The 19,585-nt window shown below is 42.2% G+C and overlaps 1 protein-coding gene across 3 annotated transcripts in view; it reads right to left on the reverse strand.

The window, feature by feature from the left end:
• Positions 1-19,311, reverse strand: part of EPB41L3 (erythrocyte membrane protein band 4.1 like 3) — a 141,621-nt gene extending 122,310 nt beyond the window's left edge. For 2 of the 3 annotated variants that reach the window (XM_064656448.1, XM_064656282.1), the window contains exon 1: positions 19,174-19,311. The gene's annotated coding sequence lies outside the window, so the exon portion shown is untranslated. Of the gene's footprint in view, positions 1-12,194; positions 12,296-19,173 lie in introns of those variants that run through there. The other variant, XM_064656235.1, reaches the window with a different exon arrangement.
• Positions 19,312-19,585: the final 274 nt, after the last annotated feature.

The raw sequence follows: 19,585 nt of genomic DNA on the forward strand, positions 1-19,585 counted from the left end.
CTGCATTTTCCTCTTTACTTCCAGACTGTGACCCCTCTGTGCATATTCCCTTCTCTCACCTACCTTCTTGTCAGCAGCATTCAAGCAACAGAGTTTTTTTTCTTTTTCCTTTTTTTGAACTGGAAATATTGCAGCAAGGTTTTCTTAATAATATACCGCGTAGTACCAGTGTAATATCAGCAACACTAAATTTTATATGCAAAGCCATCAAATTCGTACTACAACATATGTATAAAATTATCAAACAGGCTGATCTGAGATATCAGAGATTTTTCAAGGAACATTTCCTTTGTAAAACAGTAAAAAGATGATTTTCTTTTAATAATAACATGACAGATACTAGGACTGAATACAGGTCAGGAATAAATGAAATAATTCCCCCACACAAGATTATCATCAGGTGATCTAAACCAATCGTAGTTTCCTTACACTTTTTTTCCCCATCTTCTTCCAGAAAAAAGTAACAGTGTATTTCAGAACAAATGTCAAGGTTCTCATTTCCAAAAATCCCAGAAGTGATGGCTTATTTTCTGTTCAAAAATTTTCTATTTTCTATTCAAATATTGAAATACAGCAGGTAAAATAAGCCCAATCAGGATGCAAAAAGATAGCACTCCTGCACAGTGCTAGTATTGATTAGCTCCTGGGAGCTCTATAAATACACTTCGGTGACAATACTACCTGAAATATCTCCCTTGGAGGCATCATCATTTATCAATACTACATTTTGCCTCCTCTGATTGAGCTATTTTGATGTAATGACAAAATTGTTCTTTAAATATTCAAAACTCTGATTAATGCACTTTTCTGAGAAGCATACTTTTTTTTTCATTATTTCTCCTAGTACTGATAACATTTACATTTTCCTTTGGAAGAAAAAGATTTGTCTTCATTGCTTCTTTTTGTATTTTGCTTTAATTTATCTCTTTCAACACTGAGCATAGCAAGGAAGAAATATTTGCATGCTAATGCAAATCAAAGCATGAAAGCAATCAAATCTAACAAAAAGTAAAATCATCTCTGGAATTAATGAAACTCTTTCTCCTCTTACAACATTAATTAAACACTTTCTTTTCCATGCTATTGACTAGTTGTCAGCTTTTCCCTTAACCAGAATTATCAAGAGAAACAAACCCTCAAGAATTCAACATTGTATTTTACATTCAAAACAACAACAACAACAAAGTTATAAAACTTTTTTTTGTATGTGGGAACATGTATGTTTTAATTGACAAGTTTAGATCACATCCCAGTTTTTCTAGAATCAAAAATTTTTAGGTATGTGTTGCCCCTTTATAACTTCAGAGCAAAGCAGAAATTTGAGAGGAAGGAAAAAACCTTTACAAATCCTGTTGCATATTCCAGTTCAATCTAGTTTTATATTGCTATTTAAACAGCAATTAGATCCAAAATAACTCCAACTAACCGCATGCCTACTTTTGTAAGGAGAATAGCTGCAAGCATTCTTGGGCTTTCAGCACAAGGGACACTTTGCAAGGGCAGGCAGTCTGGCATGGCAAACTAATAAAACCTGCCTTACATGTAACCCACACGCTGCACTGCAGGCAGAGCAGTAACTTTTGGCCATTGCATTACAAAGTATTATGTCAGAAGGCATTCTGCTTGGATTTTGCAACAAAGTAAACCTCAAATTATTTTAATGGTGTGTATTTGGCTTTAATAATGCTATTTAAGATTAGATATTAAGTTGTATAACTTCTATCTTCGGACTAGGCAATTTCATTATTTTCCCCTATAAACAGTGGCTTTAATAACTAAGCTTTTACACTGTTTCCCCCATAATAAATAAATGACGTTAAAAGGCTCTTGTCAGCACTGAAGAGCTGGATCCAGTCCCACAGTGGACATTAAGGACACAGATTAGATCAAGCCAAAAAACCACTTAAAGTAAAGATTTTCCCTATTAGCTGTAGCAATTTTTAAACTGAAATTCAGTAATACGATTTTAATGCCAGGTGAATAAGGTCAGACAAAGAAGAAATTACATCAGTGACAACAGGCAAATTCTTACCAATTTCGTGTCTACAAATTATAGCAAGCTTTCTTTCAGAAATGTCTCTAGAAGAACCGAAAGCAAATCATCTCATCAAACGCATGAAAACAGAGCTACAATAAAATGATTGCCATTATTTCTTATGGACACATTAAGAAGGAAGGATGATAGCATCTCTTCCCCAACTAAAAAGACAATTTCATATTAAAAGCAACTGTTTAGGCCACAAAACCAATCCTCTCAATCTTAGGACAGCAAAGTTACCTTCCCAATTTCTCTTTCTCCAGTTTAAATGGATGTCCTTTTAGCACACTTCTGGTTCATAAATATCCAATGTCACATGCTAATGTGGCACAGACCCAACAGGTCATGCAGCTACCAAAGACATCAATCCCCAGCAGAGCAAGAAAGCAGTTCAAGTCAGGTAACCAAAATGAATGCAAAACTGTAGGTGCCAGCTAGGTCCAGCTCCCAAACCAGCAGGCTCAAGTTTTTGAGGGGAAAAGGAATGAAAGTGCAGGAGAGGTGAACACACATCTACTGTGACATGGGTGCTGTGCCCACCACATTGAGGAACATTGACAGCCAGGAGCTGACCACATACCACGGTCTGAAATACTGATCATAGAATGGTTTAGGTTGGGAAAGACCTCCAAGACCATCAAGTCCTACTGTTAACCCAGCACTGCCAAGCCCACTACTACTAAAGCATACCCCTAAGCGCCACATCTACACACCTTGTAAATACCTCTGATCTAAATTAAGGATCTTGCCATCTTATCAGTCTTAATCTAGTTAGCTGATGTATTAGTGTACTCTCTCTCAAAATACATGGCCCAACCCATCAATTAGCTGATGCCAACTGCCTGCCCTTTACTATTTACTTCCACAGTGCACTATTTGCTACCTCTACTACAACAGAGAACAGGTAGATGATAAAGTATTTTATACCTTAATTTTACTTGGAGATACAGAGTTCAAAATAGTCAAGTCTTCTTAATACTCAATTTCTTTCCCCCCTTAACCCTCCCCGTTTTACTTATAGCTTTCTTTTTCTTTCAGGTTAAATAGGTTAGGAGTAATTACATCATCTTCATGAACTGCACTACTTGAAACCATTAATTATTTCTGCTCTTTTCCAGTCCCTGTCTCTATTTTAGTACATTCCTCCTTTAACACAGCAACAGGAATGATCAGAAAGCTTCAATCTCAATTTTCATGTACCAGAACCATGGTTCCAACCTTATGTTCTCAAGACTTTGATTTCCTCTTCAATTGCTGTTATAAACTCAGCAACAGCTCTTCCAAGTACAGCAAAGCAATTTTCTTCTACATTATCCTCCATTTTGCCATTTTGAGGTTCAGAGACTATTTGACATTTGCTTTGTCCCTTTAGACTCTTCTGTGCTCAGAGGGAGCTCCTGGATGCAGCAGCACACAGTATTTACAAGCCTCCCCTAGTGCTGCCACCCTCTTTCCAGCAGTTCAGCATCATGACCAAATCCAGCCTTTTTGAGGTTTTTCTCTCTTTCATTGAGCTTTACCATTTATTATCTTGGATCCAGCCAGGAAGAACTGGTGCAGTTGTGCCATGAAGCCATGCTGGGGGACAGGGACAACTATTTTGGGACCCTCCCTCCCCTGCCAGCCCCAAACCATTTCTCTTGGCTGTAAGACACCACCAGCATGATCACCAGCAGTGCTGGACATGGCAAGCATAGGTTCAAAGCTCATCTCTCACAGATTCAAAGCAACAACATACATGAGGAGTCCCATCCTGTTACCTGGTGGGTGACAAAAAAAGCCACCTGTTAAGACCTTTGTGGTCAATTTTAGCCTCAGCTAGAAAGGGGATTTGTATATAGTGCAGTGTTTGAGTTGATGACTCTGGATTATCAGGCACCAGAAAAGAAAAATAATGCCTTGCCTTTTTGATCTGCAGTTTTACAAATACATCTTAAGGTGCTGCGGCAGTTTAGATTCAGATCAAATTTAATTTTGTTGGAAGAGACAAAAGGGTTTGTAGGATTTATAGGAAACAGATATATCCAGATTTTTTTTAGAAATTGAAGTATAACCACTGCTTCTAAGTGGGTAACTAATAAAAACAAACAACACAAAATATTTAGTGATCTACTGTACCACTGTAAGACTCAGAAGCCTCAAGTAACACAAAACATGCTTGCTTTCTTTGTCCACTCCAGGAGAAATGTGAAATTAAGTAACATAAAAAAAGTAAACTGGATTTAGCAATGTGCTATTTTAAATTTTTTAAAAATTCAACAGATAAAGAAACGTTTTTGTTTCCTACAGTAGACAGTATTTAATAGTAAAAGAAGTCCAGGTGTCCATCTGATGCTATCATCTCTTGTGGGGTTGAGAGACCAAACTTACAGCTATATGGGACTGAAGATGAGAGGTTGCCATGTCTCAAAAGCAATAACAACGACAACAAAAAGTTATGAAGTGTTAAGAAAGCGTGTATACTTATACGTACTTAAGCACCCCCACTGAACCACCAGCTACCTTCCTTAGCCAAGTGAAACAAGCACAGCCCAACACTGGGATGCTGTGGGGCCATCCGTGCCCAGGGCTTGGCAGTGGTACCCTGTGCCCAGGAGGATTTCACCACCCATTTCCCTGGCTCCCCTCTTCAGCCATCGTTCCTGACCCTTTCCCCCACGCTGCAGACATGTGAGCAGCCTGGCACCCCACCACAAGAGCTCCCTGTTTTCACGTGGCCGAGGTAGCCATCTCACCACTCCCTCCTGGCACCAGATGTTTCCCATTAACTTTGTCTGCACTCAGCTCGCAAGTGTCAATTGGAAATCCCAGACCCCAAATATTTTACAGATGAAGCAACAACAGACTCTTTGCCAATGACTCAGACCTGGATCCCAGCCCCTACTCCACACTGCTCCAGAAACTGGTGGAAAATAAGCCAAGAGCTGTCTTGGGATTTGGTGGGGGGATCTCCTCTATCTCACAAGGGCCGGCAGCTCTGCAGCTCTCTGAGTCCCAGCCCTCAGTGTAAGCAACCATGGGGTCAAGTCACACAACCTCACCATGCCTTTGAGTTGTGGTAAAGGTCTGCAACATCCCCGTGCAGGCAAGGAGGGCTAAGACATGAGTGGCTCCTGCGTGCCTGGTAGCTCAGGCTAAAAGCTTGGTTAAGTGGCCTCCAAAATCTCCCTTTATCCAGAGGAAAAAACACAACTGGACAAAACCCCACTGTACTAATAATTAAACAGCTCTCAGACATCCCAGGTTTTCCTCTCTGCAGGTCTGCTGTTGTGCCCTCCCGACTAAATATTTTAAGTCTCTGCTTCATCAGTTTGGAGTGTAGAAGATAAATCTGTATTCAGTTTTAAGACTTTTATTTAAACTTTCTCAGTCTGTTTGGGTTAAAAAAAAATGAAAAAAAAAATTGCTTGGATAAATTCACACCACCTTGAATACACGAAAAAACCATTTTTCTTCTTGATGCTTCTTGTCCTGTTGCACAGCACCATTATCATTAGGGCACTGGAGACATGAGATATTAACTATCAGATACTTTTCTATTTTAGTTTAAAATAGTTCAAAATGTGATATCCTTTTTAATTAAAAAAAAAAATTAAATAGCCTTTGCCAGAGGGTTAAATACTACGAAAGCTGAAAGACTAAGAAAACAGTAAAAATAAAGGATGGAATCCCATATGCTTCTTTGGAGAAGCATTGCATATTGGAAACTATTCTGTTGACTGGATATTAATACCCAATACCCATTTCAAAATCCATTACTTCTTAAAAGATCTCCACAATTAGTTTTCTAATTTTGATTTTATAGAACAGGCTGGTTTCCAACATGCCACATCAAATACTGTGAGAGTATATATAGGAACTAACCACAAAATATTTCAGGATCACATCATTGCCAGGCTGGTTTAATTTCTTTTTATCTCTGTGCTATTTCATAAAAGCATTATTTTAGCTTCAAGTGAATGTGGAAGACAGATGAAGTATTTCAGGTTGCCATTCCCATACTGACTGTATCGAGAAACATCTCATTCTAGATAATCATCAGAGAAAGTGATGCCTATCGCAATTCCTCCTCTATGTCCTTTATGCATGCTGCAAGGGCATTCAAGAAAAGGAACTGGAGTCTAATCTTTCATTTAAACACTAGATGGAGCCCACTTCCCAAGACTGAAAAATTAAAGCTTTCCTTGCAGCAAACTCTTACAGCCTATTGCAATATCTGGTCATGCATAAACATGACAAGACTCAAACAGCTGCAGCGACTGTCCTTAATGCAAAAAGATATACTGGTCAGCAATTATATCTCTGCATAAAAGGACAGCCTTTAGTACTGCGCAACTGCAAAAGAATTTATATTCCTCTACAGATATATTAGTTTGGTGTAAAAGACCCACAATACTTGGGATAAACTAGGCATATATGGATTTTTGTAATACCATATGATAAACATACTGCTGGGTTGAGAACTATGACTGAGTCTGACATCTCTTCATTTTGACAATAAACTCTATTGATTCCAACTATGATCATTTTGTACATATAAATTTATATTAAATAGGAATAATCCTTTTTCAGTGGTTGGCTTGAATTAGTTCCAGCATGAAAGCTCATTTATGACATTTGATAAAATGCCACTTCTCTCCAACGAAACATACCACACGTTCAACTAGAGATAAGTGAGCTTTGGTGTTAAAAATAGGATGCCACAATACCAAACCTCAGTACAAGCATTCTGGTGAGAAAGAAAAAAAAAAAATAGAGCCAAGTTGCCAAGATCCAAATTGAGCAGCCTCACGGTTACTGGATAAATCCGTTTATCTTAGGCCCCACCACAAACAACTGCCACTCCTGCAGTATTTTTGCTACATTCTGGACTGTCCTCACAACGCACAGGGCAGGCAGAAATTGCAGGCCGACAACCCTTGGCCCTTCCTTAGCTTGTCTAAGGACATGCTCATAGGAACAGCTAAGAGCCGAGCAGACAAGAAAGTTGTGCAAAGCCTCAGACGCGATTCCCAGCAATGCAATTCTGCTGACAGCAGAGCTATCGCTGATTGCTTTAACCTTTGCTCAGTCCGGGCCACTGCCTTCACCTCACTCTTTTCCTAACAAACCTATGGTAATAGCTTCATCAAGGTTAAGATAAGCACAAAGGCAGCTAGCTTTACTACAGAAAACTACCTTCTGCTCACAGTGATCCATCCTCCTAAAACAAAATTAACCCACCTTGCCTTAGGGCACATTGTAAATTGGCTGGGAGGAAAGACAAAGGAAGTTATTACCTAATGGCTATTTTCAGAAGGAAAAGCACAGTGTCTAGGATGATCAGTGCAAGTTTTCCTAAAAGGCCCTACTCACTCCTTAATTCCGTGAAAGACCTACACAGCACATTTTCTTGGTCCCCTTGTGGATGAAAGATGGTCTTTGGAGTCTTGCAGATTACTGCTGTAATGCTCTGAAACCAAGCAAAGCTCTTCAAATGTGAGACCTGCTGCTAGGAGATCGTGGCTTGTAGTCACCATCACGCTGACAAGCGACCGCTTGACCCCACTGAAGAGCACGCACAGGACGATGATCACATCTGTTTGTCAGAGCTAGAGCAAACATACTGCAGCCATAAAAGCAATGTGCTTTCCAGCTGTAGCAAGCACACAGCCAGCTCAAACGTTAATACTTCTATCTGTGAATATCGTGGTTCAATCCTATTACATTATGTTTGCTTTCCAATATATTTAAACTGAACACGTATCTGCTCCCAGATGGGAAGATTGATTTGTGTCACGGGGTTTTTTATTGGTTCGTTCTAGTTTTGTTTTTTTTTAACAGTGGGTATAGCAAACATCTAACATTTCTTTTACAAGTAAATCTGAAAATAATTATCATTTGTTTGACACTTAACCTAAAACTCCCTGGGAGAACACACCCATGTACTTCCACAAGCTTTCAGTTCAATAAAACAGGGACTTTATTAGCAGGAAGAGTATCTGACCAACCACACAAATTAAGTGTCAGCAAAAGGAGGAGACAATCGAAGTACCAGCCACAGTTGCAGGTTTGACTAAATAGTAATGTTTAACTACTTCCTTATCACAATCTTCCTGTACAACTATAATTTAGGAACCTTTGCCACTGTAATTTTCTCTGCTTCATTTTCTTTACAGCTATGCTTTAACGTGTCAAAGGAAATACTTGTTCATCAGCACTATTACCCATGCAACAGTGGAAGATAACCATCTGTGGGAAAAACAGAGAAAAGAACAAATACAAAGGCTTTGCATATGTATAAAAGAAATCAAAAGAAAAGGCAAATTACCCAGTGAAGTATCTGATGCTGAAGAAAAAGTGGACACAAAGTTACAACAGTTACACCAACATAACTCTGGAGACAGACACTGTGCAGACATCCTGAGCGGAGTGGTTACAGACAAGGTAAAGCTAAGGCTAAAATCTAAAGCTTTCAGTTTCCCACAGCAATAATTCTGATGGCTTTCAGACTCTGAATATGAAAGGGACAAGACTGTGTCCTTGCTGGGACCTCACCCAGCCCATCACAGCTGGAGCGTGACTGCCAAGGATGGGTGGAAGCAGACAGAATAGCAGTAGAAAAAGGGCAAAAATAAGCAAAAACCTTTTAAATCCCCTTTGGAGTTACTAACTATTGCTTTCCATATTGACCTGTATTGCCTCCAAACACAAAGAAGGAAAGTCAATCTGTAAATTAAACTGATGCCCTTCCAGGAGAAACAAAAATCAAGCATAAAACCAAACCCAGAAATACAATGGGAAAACTGAGATTGGGTTAAATACTCAAATTCATTTGCACATTCACAAGGCATAACTACTAACAGTGAATTTTGTACATTTTCTGTTTGTTTTCAAGTGGTTGCTGGACTCCAGTGTTGAAGGCCATCTTCCTGAAAACACAGAGGAAAACACACTTGGAGGGTTGTCTAAACCATTAGCAGTGCTTTGGTCCTCCAAAGGTGCTATGATCATCTGACTCATCCACACTCCTCTTTACAGGCTCACCTATTTCATCCTGCAAGGCTGTCTCAGTACCTGGACCACTTCTCTCTTCTTCCCTCTACAGAAGCTCTGTTTGGCTTCATATCACCATGGATAAGCACTACCTCACATTGGGGAGCTGACTCACTTTCAGTTCACTCAACCACAGATTTTAATCTGCCTTCTCTTTGCACTCCTACACGATTTTTGATGGACTGGAAATAGCCATAGATCAATCTTAAAGAAAAAAAAAAAAAGGCAACCTAAACAAAAAGTCCCCCAAAGACTAGAAGCTTTCTGAAGGAATAATCTACTTGTCCTGAAGACTGCTCCCACAAGGTGAGCAGTGTTAACCAATATAAACAAAACTCAACTGATTATTTCCAAAATTTTGGAAACTAGCTATATACCTAGCATTGACATAAAACAAATAGCATACAGCAAGTGTCAGATAGCACTCCAGATAGCACTCCAGAATGAGCTTGGACAGATGCTGCATTCCTCCTTGTCTTACAACAGCCACCACCAGCCTTGCTGTTACCACAACACCCTACATGACCCTGCCACTTTACCCTTCCTTTATTGCTTTATTCTTTTTCCCAGCAGAAAAGTCCTTCTAAATTCAAGTGTTTTTTAATGGATCACAAGATAATTCAGGCTAGGAGGGACATCAAGAGGTGTCTGATCCAGGCTTCGGCTCCAAGTAGGGCCAGCTACGAGATCCAACTGGTTGCTCAGAGCTTTGTCCAGTCAGGTCCTGAAAACTCCCAAGGATGGAGACTGCGCAGCCTCCCTGGGCAACCCGTGCTCCTAGCCAGCTGTCTGTCCTTCAGGTGAACACATTTCTCCTTGTAACCAGAGCGAATTTCTCTCATTTCAACTGGTGTCCACTGTCTTTTGGCCTTCCACCACTGGGAAGAAACTGGAATGACATAACTCTTCTAGTGAAAAGAAAGGAAATAATTCCTTATACTTTTAGCTCTGCTATTTATCTGTTTATGCAAAGTACACTTTGCTCTTCGATTTAGACTGCTATTTCAAATTTTAACTTTGCTAGCAGCATTTGCCAAAAATTCAAATATAACCAAATCAGAGTGAAAGCGAAAAACAAATCTAAGAATAAAACTTGGGTGGAAATGCTTGCCCATGTGATCACATCGAACTTCCCCCTGATGTGCCATGGTGACAGCAGCACTTCAGCACTCATTGCTGCATTTCCAGATATCAAAGCAGCATCTCTTTATATAGGTGCAACACAAGAGCCAATTATTCATGTAGATTACAAAATAGGCCAGAAAAGCAAGATACATGCTGAAGCAAAGCCATGAGGAATGCAATCTTCTAGTTTTCAGACTCAAAGAGTTTTGAGTAGTGTGTCCATCACAGTAAATATGCATTACTTTCTGGGCCCAGAAGCTATTGCTCTCTCAGGCTGATCAAGGCTTCTTAGCACATCAACGGATGGCAATCTGAAGCAGCAGTCCACTTACAGACCTTTCTGCTTCTCAGTCACCAAATTACTATGTACCAGTCAAGCAGAAGGCTTCTTAACTGCACTTCTAAGCCATGCAACTGAGAAATAAAAGACATATAACTGGAACTAAGAGAGGAGGTAAATGCAGCAGTGCAACAAATGTTCTGAAAGGTTATATGAAATGTGATTAGTGCCATTATCCTCCAGGACTCTGAAAATTGCCCTGAGACAACAGCTTTCCAACACAAGCTATGGATCAATAAAAAGGATTAAGCAATAATACTTCAGAAATGCTTAAAAGTAAAATATCAGGCTTTATCTCAAATTATCTCTCAAGCTGTGCCTGAGAAGTTGAAAAGCCATCTTATACTCCCAGGTTCTTTGCATCAGTGCAAGAATGCAGGTGACGCAGACTGTGCACACTCGAGAGACAGAAAAGGAAGGAGAGGGAGAGCCAATGCCAACCCCCACCCCCAAGGGGTGTGCCCCAGCTAAACCCAGCTGCAATCTGTCAGCAAGTGGCCAGTGCCAGCCCTACGCTCACTCCCACACCTTACCCAGGAACGGGCCATCGCCACACCAAGAACACTCACATTTTCCTGGAACACGACAAGCAGCCAACTCCATGCTCAAATCATATTTGCCTTCTCCCTCAAAACTTAAGCCTGTGCATAAGCGAGGTAGTCACAACACAAGTGAGAGGTGAAGCAAGTTGTTTTCCTTAATTGAGCCTATTAGTAGTAACGAGTCACTCCTGCTAGGTCTAAATAGCTCAGAGATAAATCCCAAGGCTGCTAAGCTGCCAACCACCTCCTATCAGTGCTCAGAGGCAGCTTTACTCCTACAGACAAAGCTCAGTAAATACTACCACCTCCAACCATGCTTGCTTCTAGGGCAGATCTCCAGGCTGATATGCTCAAACCAAATGTTTTCCCTGCAGCCGTCCAGTCATCTTTACTGAAACACCAAAGTGCCAAAACCTCATCCTCAGGTAGCAACAGCAGGTACCCCCAGATGGATATTCTGCAGGTCAGCCATCTGCACATGAGAAAAGCATATGACCCTGACAGAGTTTGGTGCTTTCTTTATTTTATTGTGAAAAAAAGAGACCTCACCAGAAACTACTTGGAATGGAAGACCTTTTCATGGAAAAATCTGATACAATATTTAATGCAAACACACCATCAACACTTCAGGTCTTAAAGTTCACACCACAGGCGACACCAGTATTAGGAACAGTAAGAAGAACGACATAGTGCTTTTCTAAAAAGTCATCCAATGAATTAATCATTTTCTGTCTTAACTACTTGCAAAACAACTGAATAAGCCAGAAAAGAAAAATTAAAATGTTCTAAGCCGTTGCTTCACAGTGTGTCTTACAGAAAAGTAATTTAAAAATTATTACAAAGGCAATAATACTCAATCTCATAAAATGACAGTATTCCAAATTAATCCAGTGCATGTTAATTTCTTCACCTTTGCCAATGATTAAGCAGAATAAGAAAAAAAAACACTCCATCAAAAATAAGTTGAAATTCAGTAAGCTTTGCCTGTTGCTTTGACAAAACCAGCACTGCAAGAACAGCCTTAGCTTTCATCAAACCCAACTTCCAATACATGACATTCTTCCTCTCTCTCCCAAGCAGATAGAAATAAGTGAAATTCATTTTTCAGACTCACCAAAATTATCCATATTCCAGGAGGCAGCCATTCATCCAGTTTGTGAAGTTCATGGTTGCAGCACGGTCATAGCAATCAGCGGGAAAATGAAGGGAAAAAGAAATAAAAAAAAACCTTTTGAGATTCAATGAACAACACAAACCTACTGCTTTCTGTACAGTCTGCATTACAGAACAGTTTCAGATAAGTCATTAAATGGCATGAACATAAACCCACACCCTGAACTTACTCTAAAAAGAAATAAACACAACTGCAATGCCATATTAATAAAAGAATAATAATTACAGTCTAATAAAGATCTGTCAAGGCTGACCTCATAAAGAATACTTTTTTAAGGGGGGGAAAAAGGTATTTTTAAGAAAAATCAAACCTTCTATTGTACCTCCCCCATCAGGCTATGACAGGTGGGCAACATCACATACAGAAAAGGTATGTTATTTTCTCATACTGCTGACATTTCTAAATCCTTGATGAAGAGATGTAACATTTGGCAAGGAAGTGAGGCAAAACCACCACAGGCCACAGCAACTGCTCATTTTCAGAATCCTCAGTCAAGGATGGGGGACCAATAATTTATTCTTTGCAATTAAGGGGGCCTGCAGCCTACCCCACAGCTGAGTATCGATGCACTGTTACACATCTGCAAACTGTCAAGAACACCCAAGCTGAAATAACTTTTTTTTTAATGCGGACCTTGAACAGTGTCTGAGTGTCCAAACACAGAGTGTGTCACTTCTCTCCTACTAATAAAAACCCAAGAAAGAATTTTACAGCTTTCCCAGGCTCAGCATTGATTTCTTTTGGCAACTGCTCCTAAACACTCGACCAATTTAGCATTTGGTTTTTTTGCTTTTCTGTTTGGTTGGTTTTTTTCCATTATTATTCCTTTGAAGAGGAAACACTTCAAAGACATCAGTATGAAATGCCAATTGCTATGGGTTAGCCTAAACAAACCCCGTGTGTGTATGTAAGGGCAGGGAAAGGCGTGCTCTTCTTTTGACTAGAGAAACCAATTGCCTGTGCTAGTTCAGGATATGCGCAAGGTCCAAAGCATAGAGACAGCAGGCAAGGAGAGTGCCAAAGCCTGCGGTGGAAGGAAAGGAGGCAATGAAGAAAATGCTGCCATCTTCTCCCAGCAGCTTTATGACCATCAGACTGATCATCACTCCAAGGCTGATGAGATGACAAAAAGCCAAAGGTCATTGCAGAGTCCATTGCAACGGAGCAGGATATCTTCTCAGTTCACGTTTCAACCATCCAAATTGTCCAAACCAGCTGTTCTCAGGAACAGATATCCTCACAACTCAATGCTCTTCTGCTTGGTACCAGAAAAGGGCTCAAAGCCAGAGCAGCATTTTGGCCTCCAAAAATCCCAAGGCAGCTTAAAAGGGCAGTGAGCCACCATTACAGCCCCTGATGTAGTTTCTACTTGATCCCTGCAGAAATCATGTCATATGAAGACAAATTTATCTGTTGGTGTCAAAAAATAAAACGGAACTGGCACAATCAACTCATTTGCAGCCCCCCACCGATGAATAACAACTGATGAGTTACCTCCTCCTCTGCCTCCATGGCCCATTAATAAGACAGCACGAAAGACTGCAGAAGAAGGATGAGGATTGCTCATTTATTTACCACTTTGCTAGCAAACAACTTTTTTTTTGTTGCTGTTTTTGTATGACTGCTTTTCCAGTAGGAGCCTTTCCAACACCTTCATATGAAGAATATTGGAGAGGAAAGGGAAAAGAGATTGCAAAGGATTTGCCTTCATTTCTGATTTCTCTTGTCAGTCTTGTGAACCACAGTCCTTCCCCAGAGCACCAACCACGCACCACTACTGTCAGCATGACTGTAGTGACGGATTGCCCACAAGATATTACCTGTCTTTTACCTCTGCAAGGGAAGCTGAGACTACTGAGAGGACATTTTCACTGGAGCAGACGTGACTCCAAGATACTCCCAAGGATTGCAAAGGCCACTGAGTGACCTGCATAAACACAGGGCTGCATATTAAAGAAACTGAGATTTTGATGGTGGTATGAAGCAAGCTTAATATTAACAAATTTATCAGGAGGGGGTCACAGGAAAGCAGATGCTGAGTAGGGGGGAATGGCGGGAAGCATGGTGTGCCAAAAGATGAGAAAGGAACAAATCAAAAATGTATGGATGACTCAGAGCTGGCAGAATTTGAGCAGAAGAGCTGCTGAACTAGTTTATTTAGAATGGGGAGGAGACAGGAGAGAAGCATTTCCATTGACAATACTGCATATACATTTCTCAGCGAGGAGAAGGTGTGATTGTTGAAATTTGACACATTATCAGCTCAGAAGGTTTGTGAGGGAAAAAAAAAGTCATGATATGCCATGATGGGATGGACAAACAGATGAGATTTAAATTGCCTTGAGCATTGCAGCAGCATCCACTGCCTACACTACCCACCAGTTGCTTGGGTCAGGGTGCAAAGAGATACATAAGAGCAAGACCACAGAGGCATTTTGCGTTCCCCCTGTTCCTCTTCACATTCTATTTTTGCATGACACTTGTTATGAAACTGAAAACATTGGTTCAGCTTTAGGCAGCAATTTTAGGGTCAATTGCTTCTTCACCAGACACTGAAATCACAATTTGTCAAGCATCAAATTAACTGTGAACGTTTTAGGGGACAGTGAACTTGAGTTATGTATTATTACTGGGTCCCCCTCCTCAAAAGCCTATCTGCAATCTCTCTTGATATGGCAGGTACTTTTTTTTCCTTTGCTAGAATCACACTTTAAGATGAACTCCGCAATTGCACTACTTGCTTTTTGCTCCATCAACTCATTCCTGACTGTTATGCACTCTCCAGAGTCCAGATCTCAAGTGGTGGAATACGCTTTCAAAACCATGCAAAGCGTTTTATCCATTTATCACAAAAGTACATCAATATAGGTTTTCCAGCTGAAAGCATTTGAAAGTTTCCTCAAAACTTTTATAGTTCAGCTTGGACCTATTCCTAATCCACAAACAGGGTAAAAGACTCATCTGGCACCAGCACACCATGAAATAAATAAGCAATAAAGCAGTAATGAGGTTACCTGTCCAACAAAACACCAAAACCCATGGCTACGCATCTTTCCCTAATACTGTCAGTACAACACAGAACAGCTACAGGCCTTGGTGCTGCAACTGATTTCACTCTGGATCCAGCTGAATCAAACTGGTATTTAAACGGCATTCCAGCCAACGCTCCTGTGGTCTAGGAGAGATGGAAACTACTGGAAATTGGAAAGACATTGTTGGGAATGATGTCAGATTTTATGCCACCTCCAGTAGCAATTCTAAGTGAGAATCAAACTTTTATATTTTTACTCTTCTATGCAAACGTTAAAAAGTAAATACAAAAAATGTGCTCTTTAAAATGGAAAAAAACTGTCCAGGAACATTCTGCAAATTCTGTGCATCTTCAGTTAATCTAAATGAGAAGGGATATTTTGTATCAAGATGGGATGCTCATAAAACTTTTGGAAATATGGTAGTTAATATGAAAAATTTTGAAATAAGCTGTGAAGATTTTCCATTTAAGCAATGCATAATGTAAAGATGAGTTTGGTTTGTTCAGCCTCCATTTCAGGTCTACAGCCCTACCTCCACAGCCTGCTATCTGACCATTGAAGCACCTGTGAAAGCTTACCATATCACAAGCAATGAGCTATACAGCTGAAAATTCCCGGTTGCCTTCAGTAAAGCAAAGGGAACATTAATCAACAGCAGTACCAAAATCTCCCCTTTAGCACTTGGGCTTTATATTTCAGAGATATCTGAGTGTCACCGAACACAAGCTGTGGTAAGCCCTCAGAAGGTGAGGAACTTCAGGTCTTAGCAACATTTCGTAGGTTCATCCAAGAACATCTATGAAAAAGCCATACACCTGTATGTAAATAAATATACACATAAACAGAGTATATGTATGTAAACACATACAAATGCATACATACATATATATAAATTAACTATAATTAATATAAAGAGGCTCATCACCCAGCAGGTGGCACTCATAACCTGAGCTCCTGAGGCTGGAGTATGGTGGGAGGCTGGGAGCAGGCACTGCTCAACAGGAGGCACCACCGTTATGGGAGGTAAAGAGACCACGGGCAGGAAAGCATTCATCACTCTTTTGCAATACCTGATGTGTCAAGTCCAGTATCTGGGCCAAAATCCCATTTAGCTTACTGGCCAGGCATCTCCATTAATTCCCTCAACAGCTGTAAAACTCTCCCTTCACTGCTGTTAATTCTCAAGAGCTCTCGCAACCTTTCCAAAGGAGCAATATTTTGTGGACTGAAGGGTCATGGAACATTTTTGATGTAGAAGCATCACATTATGATGTCAAGAACAATACAATTAAATGTAAAGCTTCCTTCAGACTTCATCACTTCTTTTCTCCATTTAACACACCCAACTAGCTTTCAATTAGTCCCACTAATAATTTGGGCTTTTGAAGATCTCATGAATGAGCAAATCAGAACTGGCAGAGGAAATGCTGTTTTCCTTTGATTAAAATTAAAGTCTTGTTTTCACCCATGACTTAAGTGTCACTATCATATGTACATTCTTAATACACCTCCTTCTTCAGCTGAGTGGTGCTTCAAACTTCAGCTGAGTGGGTTTGTTTTTAAAAAAATATTTTCTTTTCAAATTCAATATTCCACCCATTTCCCTCCCCTCTTAAAAAAAAAAAAAAATCAGTTTAGAAGCATCAATTTAAAACATCGGCTCTGTGTGGAGCAATGCTGTTCCCCGTAAGAGAATGCTTCGTGTCAGATTGAAAGATACCTTTCCAAGGTCATTTCATGTTCCAATGGGTTTGTTATGAAGTTGTGGAATGGCAGATAGGGTTGCCTGAGATAGTAAAGTGCCTTCCTAAGCTAGTTCTGGGCAGTAATGTGCAACCAATATTTGAGCAAGGGACTTCTATAACATTTACCTCTGAAATAAATGTCATATGCTGAAATAAATGGTGCTGCAGGAAGGACAGGAATAGTACTGAGATACTGATAATCTGTTTCCCAATTAAAAAAAAAAAAAGCCAAAGAAAAGGCCATTTTCTTGACAGATTTGCACTAATTGCAAATGTTTATGGCACTTGGCAACAACTGGATGCTTCTAGGAACGTTGGGGGTATCTCTTCAGCAAGTTAAAATAATCAACCCTGTGTCATAAGAAGAATTTGATATTAAAAACTGTTTGATTCAGAATCAATAGTGATGCCTCCAAGTTACAAGAACAAGGATACCACAGCAGTTCCCTGTTAGGTACCAAAAGTAATAATTTGCAAGGTTAAAAGGAGAAAAAAAAAAGGCACATATCTAAGAATGTTTCTTGGAAAGTCCTGTAGTTACACATGAGGGAAATGATGATCCAGTATTTTTAGACTGCTTTTAACAGAACCCAAAAATGGAGGAAACTATATAACAGTATCCTCTTAGCAAGCTTTTAATACTGCCTGAGCCTATCCCAAACTCTGAAAGAAGGTAAGCATCTGGCAGCACACTGAATTGCGTGCCACCATTTCAGCCATCACACCAGGGACTAAATCCTTCCCTGGAAAGAAGAGAGAAACAAGCAAGCAAACTCCAGAGAGACAGAGAGAAGGGGGGAAAAAAAATCCTCCTCACAAATGGTTAGCTACATCTTAATGAGGTTTAAAGCTTGACGAAGGATCACCCATTTGGAATACAAAAATGCAAGCATTTAGCATCGGAACTATCCCCTAGCAAAGGAATAGTGGAGGGGGGGGGGGTGTTTTTTCAAGTCCCAAATGAGCATCTTGTGGGTCTAACAGTCTGTCCGGAAAAAATTAGAAAAATGGCCACCCAGCATTGAACTATGCACAAAATGCAGAGTTTCGGCGCTTCCAGTTCTGCATTGCACCCTGCGCTCCCAGCCCCCCGCATTCCCACAGGCTCCCAAACCCCCCTGGCCCCCTCACGCCACTGCCCACTGCCGAGAAGCGGGGGACTACGGGTCCCTCGGCGCTATCTGCAACCACCTCCGGGTCTCTATTACTCTACTACTTTTAATTTTCCTGCTAGTATCACTTTTCTAATGAGCTGCTGTTGCTACAGAAATGTAAATATCGCCAGCTGACTAGTTCGGGTTTTTTTTAAACGTCCGAAAAGGCAGAGAAATTGGATGGGGGGGGGAACACCTCATAAATGTCCACTATTAAACATTTTTAATGCTAAAGCCGCACTGACCCTGCCGCCCGCCCGCAAAACCTTGCGGCTTCCTCAGGACTGGCCCCAAGCCTACGTTAAACCTTCCCAAAAATTGGCTTCAGCGCCCATCAGCACGGGCTAGGCTTACCAGCGGATGCTCCCCCGGCCGCGCTCCAGCTTGCGCGGCGCAGCGCGGCCCCTGCGCGCCCCCGCACCCCACCCCCGCCGCGCACCGCCCGTAACTTTGCAGACGCCGCCGCGTCCCAGCGCCCAGGCGGAATTTCCGCGGGGGGCAGAAAGGCGGGAAGGGCAGCTGAGTGACAGGCTCCCGCAAGAGCTGTAGCCCGCCTGCGGCACTCCCGCACCGCACCGCACCGCGCATCCCGCGCCGCGGGCGGCAAGTCCGCCCCGCCGCCGGGGCAGGGGCGAGCCGTGGCCGAGGACCCCCGAAACGACCCACGGCGGGGACGAGCGGGGGCATGGGACAGCCCACACGGCCAAAAGCAAAAACGCGGAGAGGAGAATGGAAGCAGACGAGAAGGCGCCCCCGCGCCGCAGCCCCGCCGCCCCCAGCCCTTCCTCCCCGCGCAGCGATGTGCGGCAGCAGCGCGCCCCGCGGGGGCAGCGCACGCCCCTCGGCCCTCCCCGCTGACCTCAAGCCAAGGACAGCTCGGCGATCCCGCAGCGCATCGCGACCTGCGGGCCCCGCTGAACCGCGCCGGGCCAGGCGGCAGCAAGAGCGACCAGAGGAAGCGAGGGGAGCGGGGCCAGCAGCTCCTCACCTAAGCACGCCCCGGTTGGTGCTCTCCGCCGCCGCTGCGGCTCCTCCCGCTCTCCGCGGAGAAGGCTGGCGCGGACAGCCCCAGCTCGCCGAAGTTACGCGCCGTCGCGGAGCCGGGCTCCCACCTGCAGCGCCCGCCAGACTCCGGCGACCAGCACGGCACAGCACCGCACGGCTTGGCTCGGCCCGCCCCGCTCCTCCCCATTGGAGCCGCCGCCGCTCCGCCTCCGCCCTCCCGGAGCAACCGCGGGGGCGGAGGTGGGCAGAGGGGTCCCAGACCCCTCTGCCCGCGGATCTGCGGTCGGAGCAGGTGAGGAGACGTGAGAGGCATCAGCTCCCCTTGCCAACCCCCAACCGTCTCTGTTTTTTGGTGGGGTTTTTTTCCCCTTTTCTGGGGAAAAAGGAAAATGCTG

The sequence above is a fragment of the Pseudopipra pipra genome, chromosome 1 (genome assembly GCF_036250125.1).
Source record: "Pseudopipra pipra isolate bDixPip1 chromosome 1, bDixPip1.hap1, whole genome shotgun sequence".
NCBI classification, from domain to species: domain Eukaryota; kingdom Metazoa; phylum Chordata; class Aves; order Passeriformes; family Pipridae; genus Pseudopipra; species Pseudopipra pipra.